Genomic DNA, 15,483 nt, shown 5'->3' on the forward strand with positions numbered 1-15,483 from the left:
AAGCGAAAAATGTGGCCTGATTCAATGCCAGAAGATGTATTGCTCACTTTTCTATGCCATTCACACATAAGTACACTGCACTTTTATAAACCAGTACGTCCCTCTGTAACGACTTATAGAGTTTACCCTGGTCTAATTGTGTGTTTGTCATACGCCCAGGTCGCACCATCAACTGGCCAGACAATACCGTGTGTTGATCACATGCCTCATCAAAGTATGCGGAAGACATGAGATTATTAGTCTGACATGTATTGCGTAAATCTTTAGGTTAAAAGGTTACTACCGAACGCATCCCACATCATGAAACAGCCAGATCCTTAAACTCCCCAAACGACATCTTAATATCCCTCCAGAGCACTTAGCTTTAAGTATTTGCAACAGTCTTGAGTAAAATGCCCAATTTACCATGCAACCTATGTTGGTATTTACCATACCAAATACCCATCAAAGCATCTTGGCCTCCACAGCACATCCCTGTACACAGCTTGTACAATACGCACGTTACTATTACATGTCAAGAACAAAAAACACACTTTATTTCCCTTTCTCTTAGACAAATACAGCCTCATTGGACTCATTCATAAAGGTTTCACTCAATCAGTTCATATTCACCAGTTGGGTGGGGATATATGTGCTGCCTGATACTACACCTCAATCACCTTTGCATAATTTCTCAAACAATAGACACTCCTGATATTGGAAGAACAGTTTTGGAATGTATGTCATTTTAATGCACAGCACTGGCCTTTGTTTGGTCCACTTCTCACTCCACCCACACCAGATGGAGAGAAGATCTGAAAAGCTGGAGGCTCCCACATCTAGACTCTTTATAGATGTAAATACCTTTGGTCAATGAAAAGACCGAAAATTCCTCGTCCACGGGCCCCAACCACGTTCCATGTGGCTATGGCAAAGCCATTTCAACATCTCTGGCACTGATCTGTGAACACATTTAGGATTATTTATTTAGTAGCAGAAGAACTTGTAAAGCTTCCTTCACTCATCACTTTAACTCAAGCAAGGGATTTCGTTGATAAATAGAATAACAGGCTGCATAATTATTTTCTTATTCTGCTCATGCTGGAAGACTTGTTTCTGGTTTCCAAAAGGTTTGGGTACCTAAGGGCATATTTACGACCTCCCTTGTGTCCCTCTTGCACCATGCAACGTGGTGCAGGAGGGATGCAAATTAATAAGAATAATTATGAAGTCATGCAAGGCCACCTTGCCTGGCCCTGAGTGTCTTCATAAAACTCGAGTAATGCAATGCAGCGATTTTGCGCAAACCGCTGTGTTGCATTAGTCTGCGCAGGGAAGGCATTTCCATAGGTTTTGGGTGGGTGTTCTAGCGCAACATACATGAATTTTGACACATTCCCAGAGTTACCAGAAGTGGTAGACCGGGGAATATGCTAAAAACGTACGCCTCTCCAGGTAAGGCATAACGAGGTGAAATATCTTTTTTTTTTTATTTAAAACTTTTAATTAAAATATAAAAAAAAGAATATACATGTTTGCATTTGTATATACAGTACATAATGTGATACGCTTCGCCTTTATGTTCTCCGAGAGAGAGAGAAGAAAAAGAAAGAAGAAAGAGAGGGGGGGGGGGCTCTTAGTTGCATGTCTTGGGCTGGGCTAGCGTCAGCTGTGCGTCTAGGAGCTCCCACATCTCTTCTTTTGAGTTGTGTTCCTTTGAGAATTTCCCCGTTATGTTGTCTGCTCCTCTGAGAAAGGTGACCCAGTACATCCATGTTTTAAAGTTAGCTTTGGCCGTGTTTTTCCAGTTCGTCAGGTTTATTTTTAGGGCAGCTGTGAGCAGTAAGTCTAGTAGGTCTCATTCTTCTTTGCTGTTTAGGTCTGCTGTGATGTGTTCTGTGGCCAGGCCTACAAAGCTGATTGTTAAGTCTTTGTTGAATATATCGTTCAGAAAGCTATTCACCTTCATCCAGAACTTCCTGACTTTGGTGCAATTGAAGATCAGGTGTTCTAGAGTTCCTTCCTCTTTCCCGCAGTTCCAGCAGCTGCCTGATTCTGTAATGCCAATTTTGTGGAGTCTTGCCGGTGTCCAGTAGGCTCTGTGGAGGAGCCAGAATTTTGTCTGGGCTAGTTGTGGGGTTATCTTGTTTGTTAATGCCGAGCGCCACAGTTTGCATTGTTCGTTGTCGTTTAGCTGCCTTCCCAGGAGTTGTTCCCATGTGCTCGTTGTTTTCTTGTTCAGTGACGATGTGGATGGGTTTAGGAGCTTGTATATCTTTGCCGTTTGGTGGCCTGCCGCGTTCAGGCTTTGCATGTATTTGATGATGGTCGGTTCTTCCTTGCTTAGGTTCGCTTTCGTTATGGCTGTTTTGATCTTCAGGAATGTGTAAAGTTCCCGGTCCGAGAGCTTGTGTAGTTGTTGCAGGTTTTGGAATGTTAATGGTGACTGTTTAGTTTCTAGCTGGCTCGGGAGGTTTATTCCTTTCTCTATCCATGTCTCGTTGTGCATTGTTGCTCCTTGGTAAGTTATCTTTGTGTTGAACCAGATCGATTCCCATGTCGTGCCCTTCAGTTTCCGTGCCATTCGTTTGTCTATTTTCATCAGTGCCTCTTTGGTGTGTCTCAGTATTGGGTTTAGTCTTTGGGGGTGCTTGTTCGCGGTTAGAAGCGCTACGGGGTTTAGCCCCCCCAGGATGTTCCTTTCCACCTCTAACCAAACAGGTTCGTAGCTTTGGGTGTTGTCTAGCCAGAGGATTCCTTGCCTCGCTAGGCATGCGGTTTAAAAGTTTTTAAAATTCGCTAGGTTGAGTCCTCCAAGGTCTTTCGTTAATCTCAGCTTTTGTAGGTTGATTCTGGGTTTCTTGTTTCTCCATATGAAGTTGTTTATGAGTTTGTCCAGCTTTTTGTGGAATGTGTCTGTCATCAGAAGCGGTAGCATGCTGAGCGTGTAGTTGATGGCTGGCGTTACCATCATCTTTATTGTTTCGATCCTGCCCCACCAGCTTATGTATTTGGGTGACCACAGGTCCAGTCTTTCCTTTATCTTCTTCAGCTTTGACTCCTCGTTGTGTTCTAGTGTGGATGTTAGGTCTCTTCCGAATAGCAGGCCTAGGTATTTAAGTGGTTTTGTCTGCCACACCAGTCCTGAGTCTCCGAGTACCTCTCTGGTGGTGTGGATGTTCATTGGTTTACATTCTGATTTATCTTTATTGAGCTTGTACCCCGAGGCTTCAGCGTACTCTCCTATTGTGTCCATTAGGGCTGTTATTGACGTTGACGGATTGGTTGTTGTGATGAGGATGTCATCCGCGTATGCTGCAAGTTTGACGGTTTTGTCTTTGATTCTGACGCCTGCTATTTCGTTGTTGTCTCTTATTCTGGCTAGTAGTGGTTCTAGTGCTAGAAGAAAGAGGCCCGGTGAGAGGGGGCAGCCTTGCCTGGTGCCTCTCCCCAGCGTGAGTGTTTCCGATGTGCTTCCATTTACTACCACTTTTGCTTTTGGTTTGTTGTACAGGGCCATTACCATAGTTCTGTATTTGGCCCCCAGCCCGAACCTGCTCTTACAGTTGTCTAGGAATGGCCAGGAGACCCTGTCAAACGCCTTTTCTGCGTCCAGTGCTATCATCAACGCCTGCTTGCTGCTGTGTGTTGTGTGGTTGATGAGATGGCACAGTAGTCGTGTGTTGTCTTGCGATAGTCTGTTTTTGATGTATCCTACTTGCGAGTTGTGGATAAGATTTGGCAGGACCTTGTTTAGTCTGTTGGCTAGTATCTTCGCGTATATCTTACAGTCAACGTTTATGAGCGAGATCGGTCTGTAGTTCTGCGGGTATTGTGGGTCCTTCCCCTCCTTGGGGATTATTATGATGTTCGCTCCGCCCATGGACTCGGTCATCTTGCCTCTCTGTATGCAGTGGGTGTATGTTTCCGCCATTAGTGGTTTGAGTTGTTGGCTGAAGGTTTTGTAGAATGTTGTCGTGTACCCGTCTGGTCCTGGTGCCTTGTTTGGTTTGAGCTGGTTGATGGCTGCTTCGATTTCTGTGTCTACTATGTCCACGTCCAGTGATGTTCTTTGGTCTGCTGTGAGCTCTGACAGGGTGGTGTTGCTGAGCATGGCTGCGCCGTCGTCTGCTTTTAGATTCTTGTCCTCGCTGTATAGTTCCTGGTAGAACTGCCTGAATACCTCGAGTATGCCTTTGTTTGTCGTTTGGGACTTATTCGTTTTGTCTGTTATGGCTGCGATTGTGTGTTGCCTCTGTTTTGCCTTTAGGTATGATGCCAGTTGTTTCCCAGCCTTGTTGGCGGCGCATAAGTTTATGGATTTGAATTTATTCAGCCACGTGCCAGCTCTCTCGCTTAGAATCTTGTTCAGCTCATATTTCTTCTTCGTTATTTTGTCGTCAGGGTGTTCTTGTCCGTTATGTTAGCGCAGTGCCCTCTCTCCAGCTGTGTTATTTCCTCTTCCAGTTCACTGATCTTTTTGTTCCTGCATCGGTTCATTCTTGCTTTGATGTTGATCAGTTTTCCTCTTAGCATCGCATTGAGGGCGTCCCAGATGGTACCTTTTCCCACCTCATCGTTGTCGTTGTGTTCTAGGTAGTCGTTTATTGCGCCTTTGATTTCCTTCACGTTGGTTTGTTCTGCAGGATGTCGTCATTTAGTCGCCATCTTCTCGTTGGCATCTCGTTGTGTCTTCCACTTAGTGATAGTGTGACGTGCGCATGATCTGAGATGGTTATTGGCGCGATTTCTGTGTGGTCGATTAGGTGTGTGTGGGTGTTGGACATCAGTATGTAGTCTATCCTGCTGTAGGAGTTATGTGGGTGCGAGTAAAAGGTGTATTCACGTGCATTTGGATTTTGTAGCCTCCACGGGTCTGCGAGGTGTAGTTTGGTGCATAGGTCTTTCAGGGTGTTGGTGTTTTGAGATTCGTGGCTTGTTCTATGTAGGTGTCTGTCTGTGGCATGGTCCATTACCCTGTTCATGTCACCTGCTAACAGCATGAGGTCTTCTTGAGGAATATTGGAGAGCATCGTGTCCACTTTCTGCCAGAATTTCTTGTCCTCAGAGTTTGGCCCATAAATGTTGGCTATGTGTATTTGTTCCTCTCCTCTCAGTAGGCTCGTTATTAGTACTCTACCTTCCTCGTCTGCGTTTGAGTGTTTTAGGATCAGGTTTGCCTTCTTGCTCAGTATGGTGATTACACCTCGTTTCTTCCCGTTTGCCGGCGAGCAAAAGACTTCCCCTATCCACCTCGCTTTCAATTGCTTTGCTTCTTCTTCTGTGAGCTTGGTTTCTTGCAGTGTGTAGATGTCACTTTTCAGTTTGGCTAGGTGGTCTAGTACTTTCCTTCGTTTGACTGGGTGGTTGAGGCCCTTGACGTTCATGGACACCACCTTGAGGTTTGTGGTTAGTTTGGTTTTTGGTGCGTTATTCATGGTGGTTTGGTGTTCTCGCTGTATTCTATGTTCTTCGCTAGGTGCATAGCTGAGTGTTTTGTCCGTCTTCCTTGGGTCTTCCTAAGAGCCTCCCCACGAGGTCTGGCGTGTGGGATGTGGGATGATAGGTGGAAAGAAGATATAAGAAGAAAAAGATGACTAAGTTGCACAATTACGTACTGTACCATTCGCCGTCCCGTCTACATGTCCCCCCTTCTCCCTCGTCCTCCCCCCTCCCTCCCTCCCTTCCCACCCTCCACCTGTAGAATTGTGGGTGTGTGACAGCAAAGGTCCTCCCGCTCTCTCCCCCCCCAAGTCTCTGTCTGGTGGGAAGGTGTAACGTTCTTGCCCTTGTGTCTTTGCATAGTGTTGGCACACTTAGTTCAGTTAGTGACTATTAGTTGTTATTCTGAATAGGCATGGGTTACAGGGGTTTAAAAAGGATATAGCTGGTATCTTCTTCTTTTTCTTCTCGTTAGATCGCGGTTGTGGTTGGTCTGCTGAAGCTGTACCCTTTCCCCTTGTTGAGGTAGATGCGGTTGTGTCTATGTGCGTGCACAAATGTGCGTTATCTGAGGTAGTTGTCGTTCGTACTGCGCCTTTGCGTGGTTTGAGAGTTCTGCTTTGGTTCTCTTGATTGTCGATGCGTACCTTAGTAGTTTCCGTAGAGTAGTCTCTGTTGCATCTAGAGGTAGGGGGCAGAGTCTCACAAGGTTTCCGCAGGGTTGGCCAGTGTTATAGTGTTCTTTGCCCTTGTTTCACTCCCCCCCTCCTTCAGCTCCGTCCGACGACGCTCTTCGCTTTGCTCCTGGGCTTTGTAGGTCCATTTCCTCCGGGTCCGGGCCTTTTAAGTATCTCCGTAGGTCGCTGGGTTCCTCAAAAAGTCTGCTTCCGTGTCTGTCCGTTATCTTCATCCTGGAAGGACTAGCGAAGGTGATGTTGCTTCTGCGCAATTGGTCGCGTAGGGCTAGGAACCCTTTCCTCACTTCAACTGTGAGTTTTGAGTAGTCTTGAGTGATTGTCACCTTTTGGCCATTGATCAACATTGGCTGGCCTTTCCTAGCTACTGCGAATATAGCGTCTGTATAGTTGGCTCGTAGAGGCTTGCAGATTATTGGTCTCGGGATGTTGCTGTTCGCCGGTTTCCTAGCTGGAATGCGGTAGGCTTTTTCGATCTCGAAGGGTCTGTCAAAACTGAGGCCTGTAAGCTTTGGAATTATGGTCTCCAGCATGAGGGCGCACGCGCCTGGGGTGTCTTCCTCCTCTTTGGGGACTCCCAGTAGTCTGACGTTCCCCTTGCAGCTTCTGTCCTCCTGCTCCGCCAGTGCCCTTTGTAGTGTTGAGGTTCTTTTTATCACTATGCCCAGGTCTTTGTGCATTGTCCCTGTGCGGTCCTCGAGGTGGCTCACTCTTTTCTCCGCTTCATCTATCCTTCCGTTTCCTCTGTTCTGCTCTGCTCTTATTGCTATCAGCTCCATTTGGATGTTGTCCACAGTCTTTTTTGTGGCTTTTGTTAGATCGTTGCCTTCCGTGATTTTCTTCAGTAATGTGTCCAGCGTTATCGTTTCGTTGCCTTGGCCGTTTTTGTTTTTTGCTGCTCTTTTTGGGGTCGTTTGTGATCCTCTTGTCCTCCTTCCCTGCCATTGTGTCGAAGCCTCTTCTGACTTGGTGGGTCAGAAGTCTTCCTTCCTTCTGTTGCTGCTTTGTTGGTTCTGCCCTCGGATCTTTTGCTGCTTTGGTGGTTTGGCTGCTGAGTGGGAGCAGGGTGTCTTCTCTGAACCTGCACGGCCACTTGATGGTGCGGGTCCTGGTCTTCGCCCCCGCCAGCCTCCTGCGTTTTGCACGCACCTGCTGCGCCTCCTGTAGCCTGCACTCCACTGCAGCTATCGAGCTTTCCTTTAGTGATTTATCTTGGCTTGCCTCTGCCTCGGTGTTTCGCTGCGTAGTCCACCTTGTGCTGGAAGCTGTGTGCTCTTACGTGTTGACTGGCGCCCAGACCGGCTTCTCTAGGCCCGCTTATTGTCCGCGCGTCCCCCCGAGCTGCTCTCACTCTTGCTCTGTTGTGATCTCTCTGAGCCTCAAGGTGGCTACCTGTGCCTCCTATGTCCTTAGTCGGATGTTTGTTGCGCTTGGCCTTCCTCGTTTCTTTCCGTTTCGTGCTTGTCTCTGGCGTCTTTTTGTTTGTACTGCTGTTCCGCTGCTCGACGTTGTCTGCCCGAGCTTCTCCCACTTGTGTATGTCGCTTTGTGTGCTTTGCTAGTTTCTCGCTGTACCGTTTTACCGCTGCATCAAGATGGCCGCCTCATGCTTCTTTCCTTTACTAAGATGGCCGCCGTATTATCGGCTTGTTCCACGACGCTGTTTGTCTGCTTGAGGCTTGAGGCTTGTGTATGCCGCCTTACAACTTCCTGCTTTGCGCCTTATCGCAGCGTCACTACGTTGTGTCTCTGTCTGCGCTTCCCCGCTCGTCTATGTCGCTTAACTGGTTCCCCGCTGTTCCGCTTTATCGCTGCAACAAGATGGCCGCCCCGTGCTTCTCTCCCTTTACCATGATGGCCGCTGCGTTGTCGGCTAGCCTCTTTGTTACAGCTGCCTATGCTGTGTCAAGATGGCCGCCCCTTGCTTCTTTGACTTTGCCAAGATGGCGGTTTGTATTCTCGGTCAGCTCGTTTGCTACGCGCAGATTTGGCTGCCTGCCTTGCGGTGCGCGTTTGAGCTGTCTTTCGCCGGGGGCACGCTTACTTGATTACCGCCTCCCGGTAGTTGTGCTGAGGTGGCTGTTGCCTCTTTTTTTTCCTCTGGGCTGGTTGCTTCCAGTCGCTCGTGATATCATGCCTCCCCTTTCTCCTTTCTGAGGGCTGTCCGATGTGGGGGCTTGGTTGCTTGGGTGCTGCGGCCGCTGTTGCTCTGGTTCTGCCTATCGCTTGCACGGCCGTATTATCCTCCCGCGTTTCTCTTTCTGTCTCCGGAGTCACGCCGCCATCTTGTGGTCGCTCCTTCCTCTCCTGCCCCGATTGCCTTCTTCCCCGCCGTTGCTTCGTTCTTTATCTTTTTGGTCTGTTAAGCCTCTCGTGGGGTGCCGCTTCGTTTCCTACACGCCCTAGTTACTTTTGGCTCTGTTTCCTTCGCGTTAACCTTCGTTGCGCGCCGCTCGTTCGACTTGGGGGTCGGGAGCTCCGGACTTAATAAGAATAATTATGAAGTCACGCAAGGCCACCTTGCCTGGCCCTGAGTGTCTTCATAAAACTCGAATAATGCAAACCGCTGTGTTGCATTAGTCTGCGCAGGGAAGGCATTTCCATGGGTTTTGTGTGGGTGTTCCAGCGCAACATACATGAATTTTGACACATTCCCAGAGTTACCAGAAGTGGAAGACCGGGGAATATGCTAAAAACGTACGCCTCTCCAGGTAAGGCATAACGAGGTGAAATATCTTTAATTCTCCTAGTTTTTACCTCTTTTTATATGTGCTGTATTGTTCTTCTTCCTGCCAAAAACAATCCTACATGCAACACAGGCACCCTTTTGCCATGGTGCAAGGGTGCCTGCGTTGGCGCTAGGAAACAGGGTGCCAGTGCAGGGGAAAAGGTGGAATGCACCATTTTGACCTAAATATGGCACATTCCTGTCCTTTCTTTGTTACGCAGTGCAGTGTTGCAAGGTGACTTGCTGTGCTGTACTGCTTGTCTTGGCCATAAATGTGTTCGAAAGTTCTTTTTTTCTTGATTATTTCCAGGATGCCCGTTGGGTGACAGAAGCGCTCTACAAGTGTGTTATACATACATTATACATACATTCTGTTAGCAAAATTATACCACGGGTCAAACGTGTTGCCATTTGTTTTTAGTGACGTTGTCTGAAATTCTTTTGAAATTCATTGATGACTTTGTGCCATGTCTAACACTGGGCATAGGACTATGCTACGCTCGCGGAACAGGTGTAGTTTGCACAACTACGCGCTACGCAAATTGCATGTAGCACAGTGCAAAAATGCATAGCGTAGCGGGCATTTTTTGCTTGCTCGCGGTCCTCAACGTCAAGTTGGTCAGCGCGAGCGAGCAACATAACATCCCCGCTAGACTTTTTCCTTGTTCGCGATCAGCAACATCAAGTTGCCAATCGCAAGCATGGAAAATAAACATCCAGGCGAGATTCTCAATGTGGGGAGGTCAGGTTTTTCAATGCGAGTCGTCGCGTATGCTCGCGACCGATCCCGATGAGAAACTACCAGTCCGCGTTGAGAAAGCTGCCGCTCGAGTACAAATCTACTTGTGCAGCAGAAAATGACTGCTTGCACTGTGCAAGATGCGGTTTGCAATGATTGCACAGTGCGGACAAGCATCCGGCAGTGTGCAATGAGTACAAACAGCATTTTCCCTATTGCACTACGCAGTTCGCGCAGCTTGCATAGTGCGAAGTGCACTTCGCGTAGCTACTTGTAGCACTGCTACGCAAACTATGCCCAGGGTTAGCCATGTCATAGTTGATGGAGCAGATTTCATCTGCAGTCAGGCATTGTTTATTTTTGTGCTTCAGACAGACTGCATTTAAATTGCCCCACACATTTTGGTGCAAGTTAAAAACATGGCACATGAAAAATATGAAAGTGAGGCCTAAGTCAGTCTGAAATGCTTGTGCTGAATTAAGATGTGTTTTTGCAATGTAGATAAAAGTGGCCTTTTTAGCTTTGAATATTAATAGAATGTGTTTCTCTCTTCCCAGCTCACCCCTTGCAATCTAAATTCACTATTCCTGTCTTAAAAGACTTAGGCTTGTTGCAGATTTGAATAAACATGTTTAGTTTAAAACACCTCTTTTTATAATGTGTGTGAATTAAATAATGCACCAAACACTACACATGGGGCTAAATGCTTTTTTGCATGAAAAGCTATCTAAAACATTAAAGCATGTTGCTGTGTGCGCTGTATTAACTCTGTGCACTGTATTAACTGTGTGCGCTGTATTAACTGTGTGTGCTTTTACGTTTTACACTAAAGCATAAAAATGCGATGTTGCAAATTGCACATTTATTTTGCATGTTGTCATAAATAATAGAAAAGCTGTTTGAAACTAATAGCTTGGCCAGGTAAACATTTATAAGGGGTATTAGTATGAGGGAGGGAAACATAATGGGCTGATTTACATGAAAATAATATTCTCTTTTGTGTCAGTTTTATTTTTAGGGCCTAAGAAAACATGGCTGGTTGTAAATCCAGCAAGGCTATGACTTGCATGAAAGAAGAGTGCATGCGCAGACCTGTTTGACTCAAACCACGAAGAAGTCAAGGCCTCTTTGTACTGTGAACTGGACATTCTTGTGATTGTGCCAATGTACCAGTTAGTTAAAGATATCCTTCCTGACTGCACTGTGGAAGGAAGGAAGAGAATTAGAATAAAACATTTTTCCTAGCAGATGTTGCAAATATATATAAAATGAATGTATTCATGTATGCTTCTTTTGTTAAAACTGGTATAGTCAGGATTTTTGAATAAATCAGGATTCTGAGACCTCTTGCCATCATGACTGACCAATCACGAACAAGTTTTCCTGAAGATGCAACGTTTTTGTGTAGTCTGCCAAGAATTAGAGTATAAATAATGACCTCTCTGGAGGCATGGTTGGCTATTAGGCTACTAGGCTCATTAGGCTTCAGGGGGGCATGTGAGCTCTTGAGAGAAGGAACAGATTAGACCAGACATTCTATGGGTTAGGTACGAGATTGTCACGGGTGCAGCCTTGGGCGTCCGAGAAGAGTCAGATGGGGGGTTCCCTGGTGATTTTTTTCCAAAGTCCTGGCACATCATATTTTGGCCCTATAGGTCACATTCCTTTGAGGTCTTGTGAAGGGCGGGCTGTTTTGCTCTTTAGGCACAGACAGGAGCAGAGAGTTCAGTGGATTAGGATAGAATTAGATGCTAAACTTTAGGTTTATGCTTTGACTAATTAATTAGGTTTGAAAAGATTTATTTGACTTATGCATTTTTTTCTCTTATTGGGAGATTTTTGCAAACTATTAATTAATTAATTAACTATGAATTAATTATTAATTTTTAATTTTTACGCAGATCCATTGCCCCATCCCCCACAATCCCTGTCCTGATGAAGACCCTCTAGCAAGGCTTATACCACGCCTGCACTTCACCTGGGTCGAAACGTCGACACTCCTTCTTGTGTTCAGCCTCCGTCATCATTTATTATTATTGATTTCCTTTGAGGCATGATTGTCTAAAGCAACTGATTAATGAATTGTTCCATTGTGTCAATTTTTTAAAATTCTGTTGTATTTTGGTCTTAATGACCATCTTTTTTAGTTCTTACCTTTCACTGTCCCAGCACTACCCTTCCCTATTTTCATTCTTAGGGGCATTATATGTGATTTAACATGTACTCATTTTTATGAATGATTCTTATATAATACACGTTGTGATTAAAAACAATGTCGTTATAATTACCTGTGTATGTACTTATTCTTGTTACGATTGAGTTTATTGCATGTTTATCTGGGACCACTTTGTCTGAAGGTTTAAAGAAGCTGTTAGGATGTAAAGTGAAAAAATTGTTTTTTATTGGTGCTGCTCCTGAAGGAACAACTGTGCATTTTATGTCTACCAATTTGGGACAAAATACATGTAAGTAGGTCCACCAATGGTGCAAGATTACTGGAAAAGAGGGTGCTTTGAGGTTTCCAAAAGATGGTACTTTTGAATTGCAAATTATTGCCAAATTAAGGGAAGTGTTATGTGAAATAAAGACACCATCTAAAGCTGCACAATTTGAGGCCTTAAGCTTGTGGGAAAGACAGCAAGAGAGAAAGCAAGTGAGGATAAAAAGGCAAAGCACCAAATGCAGGAGAAGGGAATTAGTGATGATAAAGAGCTTCAAATAAATATTAATTCAGGAGATGAAATAATGGATGCATTGTTAACTGAGTGTCCACCACTTTATGTGGTTCCCATGAAAAATACTGAACATAGTGCACCAGTAAGTACGGCAGTGGCTACTGCTTCTATTGAACAGAGAAAAACACAGATTGAGAACACTGTGCAAACATTTCAGATTGACCCATTACCTTTTGATTCAGCACTGACAGTGATACCTCCAGGTGTTACTGCTTCAAATATGTCTGATTCAGTCCAAGAATTGCTAACTGCAGATGCACAGATAATGCCTAGAAAACTTATGACTGTCCCAATTGATATGGTCCCTACTGAAAAGGTTCAGAGAGCTGCAGAAGGAGTGACTATGGCAGAGTTTATTTCAGAAATTCAGAATTCACAGATTATTGAACAGAAATTACCCCAAGCACTGAAAGGTGAGGGAAAAATGGCCTTTACAAGATCTACAGCTCAGGATAAAATAAATATGTTTGAAAATGGGATTTCTCAAACCTGCTTGATGAAGCAGCAGTGATTAAAAAGATAGAAAACATGGGAGAACATATTAACACAGGCCCTGAAAAAGAGAAACAGCTTAGTCTTTTAAATTCAGCACTTGAACATGGAGAAAATAACAGTCCATGCTGTTTAAATAATAAAAATGTGAACCAGTGTCAGGAAAATGAATTAATTTCCCTGAGTCAGGAAACAGCTGCATGTGCATTAACTACACATAATGGCCTGACAGATTTGGCTCAAAAATATGAAACTGATGGTTCAGGAAGTTTTTCATTTCAGAAACGTGTCAGGGTACATATGGATGATGAAGCAAATGAGAAAATGTGTTCTTCAGGAATGCAATTGCACATTGCAGAAAAAAAATATATTTTTAAAAGCAATGGGTTTGAGAAATTAAAAGACAAATGGGCAAGAAAACATGAGAAGAAAAAGAAACCACCAGACCTAGCAAGGAAACTGGATAAGGAAAAGAAGCCACCAGATTTAGTTGAGAAAACTAATAAGTAGAATGAGGAGAAGCTTTTGCTTACTCATTGAGAGAAATGGTGGGAGAAATGTTTGTGCATATGCCACAGAATAAAAGTGAACCTGCAGCAATTCTGAACAAAGTCCCAAAATTGAGAGACAAATCAATGCTGTGGTACCCACAAGTTGATGGATTTGTTGAAATTTTAAAGGAGTTGTGCATTCATTTGGAAATGTTCTTTTACATTGCCATGCAGACTAAATTGTGGTTGGAATCTAAAGTTGTTCAAAGGCCAGGTGAGGAGACAGTGAAAAGGGTTTGCATGAATGCACCATCATTTGCTGTTGTTATGGAGAAAAATATAGCAGTGATTTCTTTCCTGAAGGGCAGACTGCCAGCAAAAGATGCTGATTGGGTACAGATTAAAAGATCACAGGATGGAAGTAAAGGTGTTTTGGTTTGTACAAATTCAGGTATGGATTTTGTACTGCTGGAAAGTGTCCTTTTGCCATCTTTTTAACAGATTTGAGCATTGGAAGAAGAAATATACATTTAAACATGATGCACAAAAACATAAAGAAATGCAGATGCAAAATATGCCAGTTAAGCAAATGCAAATGTCAGTTCAGAAACACATACCTATAGCAGGAATTTTTCAAGCAAAGATGGTCCCACAAAATATGGTAAATGCTAAAATGTATTTAAATAAGGTGTCCAGAGCAAATGTGAATTATTTCCAGAGGCAAAATCAGAACCCAGTCTAACAGGTTGCTGTGTTTGAAAATGAGAGTTTTAACCCTCACAATTCAGAATTTACCAAGTCCATTGTGAAGGCAGTGGATAGTCCGGATTTAGTTGCAGGAGTTTTGAACAAAGAAATTGCAATCTGCTCCATCATAGTTATGGGTACATACATTGGGCATATGCAAATGATTTCTGTGCATGCACCAAGAGCAAAATTTCCACTCCTTCATATTGGGGTAAGTCCTCTATGGAACTTTGCTTTATGTTTACCGCATAGTTGAATTGCACATGCATACAAAATATATTTTAGCCCTAGTCTTAGTTTGGAATTATGCTAAAACACGTCTTGCATTCTCCAAATGATGCATTAAATCTAGTGTAATGCTTTTGCTCACATGCCAATACATTTTGCACTTACGATAATGCATTTTGAATGTGTCACTATATCTGAAGCAAATTTAAAAAAAACATTTTTGTAGTGTAATGTGCTATCACCCCTTGGAAGGATGGCTGACACAGTCTATTTTCTACTGAATGGCTACTGATTTAATAACTACAATTGCATCAGACTTCCTAATGCTTTAGGCTGCAGAGTCACAAAATCTTACATTAGGCCCTTAGATACAAGTGATTTTTTTTTGCTCAAAAACAGTCTTGACATAACCAACCTTTTGAACATGGTTTTAGATGTTTCAATGTCCTAGAAGCTTTGACCATCCTTAAAGGTCCTGGTATGTCCATTGCCGCACTCAGCTCAACAGCATTGCTCATGCACTGCTTCACAAAATAATCCCCAAAACACTATCCTGCTTGGCTTAGCAAAGAGTAACAGCACTGGCTGCAGTGACATAGACGTTGCTTGACACAAGTCAAGCTCTCAGTGGCTTAGACACACCATGATTGATTAGATTTAATAAGGTTCAATGCTTTTCTCCATATTAGAACATTGGAATGTAGGGAGCTCCATTGAAAACAATGGAGTGCTCTGGGCTTCTAATGGCTGGTAGAAGCCAAGAGCAGCAACATTCCAATGTTTGGTCACAGCTGCTACTGTGACCAAAAGCTTCACGGATCCCAAGGGGAATTCAACCACCTCGGGCTCCTTGAGGCCTTTGTTTTATTTTTATTTTTTATAATATTTATTTATTGTTTTTATGTGAACTGGTACAATCAATACAGCAGACGTAATTCACAGGTAGAGACAGGATGAATATAGTAAGAGAAGAAGGTATGTTTATTACAGTAATGTAGATTGACAGAACATCATGAGAGTATTGCACATACAGTACTCATCGTGCTAGGGTACATACATGAGAGGTCACTACTACCCCGTAAAGACAATTATGCATTAGTGGAACTTACAGTTAAATCAGCAAGATGCAGGCGTCAGAGGCGTATAAGCGGGAGTTGGTCAAGTGTCCACAGTACTAACTCCCTTGGTGGTGTTGGTGTCATCCATCG

Source organism: Lissotriton vulgaris, chromosome 6 (genome assembly GCF_964263255.1).
Source record: "Lissotriton vulgaris chromosome 6, aLisVul1.2, whole genome shotgun sequence".
NCBI lineage: Eukaryota > Metazoa > Chordata > Amphibia > Caudata > Salamandridae > Lissotriton > Lissotriton vulgaris.